Raw genomic sequence first — 5597 nt, 5'->3', positions numbered from 1 at the left:
TGCTGAATCAGTCATAAAAAGATCTAAATCAAGACAAGCTTTTTCTAGTTTAGAGTTATTAATAGCAGTCGGGAAGGATTGAAAGGCCAGATGAGTCATTAAAAGTAGTCTCAAGCTTTGCAAACAAGAGTTTGCGTTCTCTTTTGAGTATAGTTGATTGTTTTATCATTCTACCCCTAATGACAGTTTTGTGGGCCTCCCATAACGTAAGGGCAGAGATGTCACCTGTGTCATTGTTTACAAGATTGTTCTCTCAATCTCAATACTAAGAGATGGATGAGTAAAAATGGAATCCTTCATGCACCAAGTACTGTCATGAGATCTAGGAAGTGTGGAAGCAATATTAGTGAGTACTGCACAATGATCAGTCCATGGGAAGGGAATGATTTTGGCTGAGATAATTTCTGTCAATATGCTAGATGGGATAAGGATATGATCTATCCATGAAAAAGAATTATGCGGGTAGGAATAATGAGTGAATTGTCTACTGGTAGGAATAATTTCGCGCCAAGTATCAACCAAACCATGAGTAGTAAGTAAGCATTGAAAAGTTAGGTTTGTTGTGCCTGTTGTAGGCCCAGGAGGAGATTTATCTATAAATGGGAAAATTGTTGCATTAGAATCCCCACATATGACAACTGTACCAAATTTATGGGCCTCTACGACTTGGAAAAGGTGAGATAGGAATGCTGTTGGGTGTTTATTGGGAGCATAGTAGGATACAATAGTAATAGGGTTATCATAAATAAAACCTGTTAGAAGTATGTGTCGTCCCTCCGGATCTATCACTTGTGATATCAGATTAAACGCAGTGGAACGATGGAAACCAATAAGCGTACCACGGCGGAGGCAGTATAAAATTGTGGATATGAGGACGAGAGAAATCTAGGGGGAACTTTACCTGTGAAATGGGTTTCCTGTAAACATATAATATGAGCTTTTTTAGATGAAAAGGATCGTAGTGCCTTGGTGAGTTTATGTGGGATATTAAACCCCTTTACATTTAAAGAAAGAACATTTATGGGAACCATAAACCAACTAGGATGATCATTCTATCAGAACAAAAACAGTACTTACGGAGAGCCAGAACCACCGATTGGAGAATCAAAAAGAATTAAAAATAAAAGGAAGAAAAAAATAAATAAAACAATCTTATTAACCCATTATTTAAACAATGCAACTTAATAATGAAGCAGTATAGTAGGGTTTGAGAGCATCTCATAGGAGTTTTCAGAACTCCCTGAGAGGATGCGGGCCCACCAGCAGAGTCCGCCATAGTAATAGCAGGAGTCTACAGATGGAAAAAAGGGGGCAGCAAGTAGTTCCTAAGGGAAGAACAACACCGGAGAACTACAGGAACCAATTAAGAACTATCATGGAAATGTATAACAATTTGCTATAATATTTTGTTATTTCCAAAAAGATGGAAATAAGAAAAAAAGAGAAATCAAATAATTTTTTATAATTTAAACAGAACCATGTCGCCAGAGTTCATTCTAGTCAAGAATATGGTCAATTTAGGAACTCAACCAGCACAAATAACTGGGAACCTGTAATAAGAGAAGGTAATTAATGAAAGCTATTACCGTATGTCAGTCCATTGAATCTTCATTTTTGGGTGGTGAATGTTCAAAACGGCCACGCTTATGGAGATTTTGATGTGAAGAGGAGGGAGAGCTGGATCCTGCATCTTTATTATGCTGTGAAGAATGAGTGGTTAAACGTCTGCGAGACTGATCATTAGGTAAGGCTGCATCCACTAAGCCCGTTTCAATTAGGGCTGACTGTAATGCCGTGTACACACGACCGGACTTTTCGACAGCAAAGGCCCGACGGAACGAATCCGCCGGACAATCCGATCGTGTGTGGGCTTCATCGGACCTTTGCTGTCGAAAAATTAGACGGACTTTAGATTTGGAACATGTTTCAAATCTTTCCGACGGACTCGAGTCCGGTCGAAAAATAAGTTCGTCTGTATGCTAGACCGACGGACTAAAATCGACGCTAGGGCAGCTATTGGCTACTGGCTATGAACTTCCTTATTTTAGTCCGGTCGTACGTCATCACATTCAAAATGATTGGACTTTGGTGTAATCGTGTGTAGGCAAGTCCGTTGCGTCAAAACTCCGTCGAAAGTCCGTCAAAAAGTCCTTCGGAGTTCAGTCTGTCGAAAGTCTGCTCGTGTGTACACGGCATAGGTCTTCTGAAGAGCGACAGACATATCTAGTTTCCAAGTGAGTAAATCGAAGACAGAAAGGAAGCCCTCAATGATAGGTAATTTGATTATGCTGAAGCACCTGCAGTTGGGGTTTGAGTTCACGCCTCTTTGCCACCGTGAGAGGGGACAGATCCGTAAAAATCTGATAGGAATGACCCTGGAAGCTGAGAGATTCTTTTCCTCTGGCAGCTGTTAACAGTTGTTCTTTGGTTTTGTAATAGTGCAATTTAGTTATTATGTCCCTGGGGGGACCATTAGATTTACGTGGTGCTAAGGCTCTATGCACTCTGTCCATTTCAAGCCTGTCAATAGGGATGCCAAGCATTAATTCTTGGAAAAGTGCCGTGATTGTCGCCTGTAAGTCCAGTATGGATTCAGGTATACCTCTGATCCTCAAATTTGATCGTCGGTCTCTATTCTCTTGGTCCTCCAAACGTGACTATAGTAAGATGTTAGACTCTTTAAGGGCCATGAACTCAGAAATACAATACTGTGTTTGATTGTCAATTTCATCTACTCTCAGTTCTAATTCAGTGGTTTTCTGACCAAGTTCTTTTATCTCTTTTGTTAATTTATCTGTAATATGATCATAAGTCTGCTTGAGAGCTTTCTGTAACATAAATTAAAAATTTTTAAACATGTCAGACTGCATTGCCATTTGTGGGTCATTAATATCACATTCCGTCTCACCCTTATCAGCCTGTGCTTTTTGGCTGAGGGGCAGAGATTTCTTAGCCCGAGGAGTGCTGTGCTGCGAGGAGGAGGAGGACGCCGCCATCTTGGCCGCAAGCCTGTGAGCCGCTTCCGTCCCTATTCCGGATTTAAATTAGCTTTTTGGTCCCCTCAGGACCATACTTTATATATAGAAATGCGCTGGGGTGAGTTATCTTCGGTTTTGAGCTGTTCACGGTGCCGCTGGGACCTGTAGTCCTCCAGCTTGAACTCCCGAGGAGCGGAGCGCTAAGGCGGCATTACCGTTCCCTCAGGCACCCACGCATGCGTCTCCTGATACCCTTCTTGCAGCAGATATGGCTACCAGAAAAAATAGTTTCCTTGTCAAAAAAAGGACCAAGGGAATATGTCGTATCGGCCCAAAAAAGGCTGTTTTGTAATGCCGACAAACCTAAATTCAAGTCCCAAGGGTTCATGGGTTACATAACCAGAGATTAAGCTGTGTTACCCCCTGAATAAAGTTATGAACCAAAGAATGCGAAGCAAGTGGTCATTGAAATAATACCGATAAGGCTGAGACCTGTCCTTAGAAAGCACTCAAGGCCAGCCTTATTTCTCACCCCATCTGCAGAAAGTCAAGGATTCTACCTTTGACCTATTTCCTGGGGTGCAACTCCTGGTTTCACACCGGGAGACATATGTTTCCCAGACTCCATAATATATAATTATGGAGGCCGGCTCCGTTGCATTAACCAAGGTAGAAACTACTGAACCTGACAGCCCACGCTTCTTCAGAGTGTGGGTTTCAATAGCCAGACCGTTAAATTTAGCATTGGTAAAGTAGGGTGGAACACCGGACCTTGCGAGAGAAGGTCTGGCCGTGATGGTAGGGTCCATGGGTCCTCTACTGCCATCTTTACGATCTCTGCATACCAAGATTTCCTGGGTCCCGCTGGGGAGCAACAAGAATCAACAACTTCCCTTCCTGCTTGATCCTGCGAAGAAGTCGTGGACGCAGGCAGAATAGGAGGGAATACATAAATCAGTGAGAACCGATTCCACGGGAATAGCAAGGCATCTGTTCCGCATGCTAGCGGATTCTTTGTTCTTGACACAAAGTTGTCGATTTCTTTGTTGAACCTGGACGCAAACAGATCTATGTCTGGGATCCCCCATTTTTGACATATTGACAGGAAGATATCAGGGTGAAGGAACCATTCTCCCGGGAACAACTACTGGCGACTCAAGTAGTCCGCCTGTCAGTTTTCTATTCCTAGGATGAAGACTGCTGATAGGCAAAGTACATTGTTTTCTGCCCAAGATAGGATATGATTCACCTTTCTCTGGACCGCACAACTTCTTGTACCCCCTTGGTGATTAATATAGGCCATTACTGTGGCATTGTCGGATTGAATCCTGGCAGGACAATACCGTAAACTGAATGTTCAGGCCCTCAGGTAACTGAAGGAAGGATTTTCCCCTTAGTAGATTTTTGGATATTAACCATAAACTGAGGCTCCGGCGCATCCAGCCTACAGCACCTGGTATTTCCAGGTGGTCTCTCATCTGGGTACTAACCAGGCCCGACCCTGCTTAGCCTCCAAGATCAGACGAGATCGGGCGCTTTCACGGTGATGTGGCCGTAGGCTTTGGAGTCAGACACATTGGGAATGTAGAGCTTGAACCTTTCGTTCCAAGCCGATAGGATACTGTTTTGTAGCAGTCCCAAATGAAACTGAGCATAAGGAACGGCCTCGAATGAAGCCACCATCTTTCCCAACAACCTCATGCAAAGTTGAATAGAAGAAATTCATCTTGCTTCGACCACCTAAATCAGTTCCTTTATGGCACTGATATTTGCCTGGGGTAAGAATACCCTTTTCTGGGTGTACCTATGATCGGACCCAAGTAGTTTAGCCCTCTTCATGGTTTTAAAGAAGATTTCTCCTAGGTTGAGAATCCGACCTAGATATTCCAGGTAATTGAATGTGGTGACCATACTTTGGTCTAAGCGGGCTACCGACTGGTCTATCAAGAACAGATCGACTAGGTAAACCATAATCGTTATACCTTGGGCCCTTAATCTGGCTAGAAGAGGGGCCGGAACCTTTGTAAACACTCAAGGTGCAGTAGCTGGACTGGAAAGCAGAGCTACACAATGAAAATTAAGATTTTCCACCTTGAAAAGTAGATATCACTAGTGAGTGAGGAAATAGGCATATGGAGATATGTATCTTTGATGTCGATTGATGCCAGAAGTTCTCCTCCTTGTAGGATGGAGATAACTGATTTGGATTGACTCCATACAAAAAAAGAGTGGTTATATTCAGGAATTTAATTTAGATTTTTGAGATCCAGAATGTCCATTCGGATTTGACACCGTGAAAAAAAGAGGTTTGAATCAAACCCCAACCTCTGTTCTTACATGGGGAAACGTTTGATCTGAGAAAATGAGGAGACGGGAACTCTTGGAACTCCAGTTTGTAACCTGGAGCTATTGAGGAAGTCCCCCATTCATCTCGACACTCTTCCTGCCAGATCCTTGAGAACTGCAGAAGAATTCTGAACCTGACGGTGGAAGCCGCCGTGACTGCCTGGAGGCTGATGCCTCTGGCACAGGAGAAGGAGCTTTAAAACGAAAATACATTTACTCCTTTTCTTAAATGGCAAAAAGGGTGCTTTCCCCTAGAACTTCTTTGGATGTATT

The 5597-nt window shown here is 43.0% G+C and overlaps 1 pseudogene; it reads right to left on the bottom strand.

The window, feature by feature from the left end:
- Positions 1–4419: 4419 nt before the first annotated feature.
- On the bottom strand, positions 4420–4538 carry LOC141141920 (5S ribosomal RNA; annotated as a pseudogene).
- Between the last annotated feature and the right edge of the window lie 1059 nt (positions 4539–5597).

Source organism: Aquarana catesbeiana, linkage group LG04, assembly GCF_042186555.1.
Source record: "Aquarana catesbeiana isolate 2022-GZ linkage group LG04, ASM4218655v1, whole genome shotgun sequence".
NCBI classification, from domain to species: Eukaryota; Metazoa; Chordata; class Amphibia; order Anura; family Ranidae; genus Aquarana; species Aquarana catesbeiana.
Note: the sequence above shows the minus strand (reverse complement) of the source record. Positions and strands in the feature narration are given on the sequence as shown.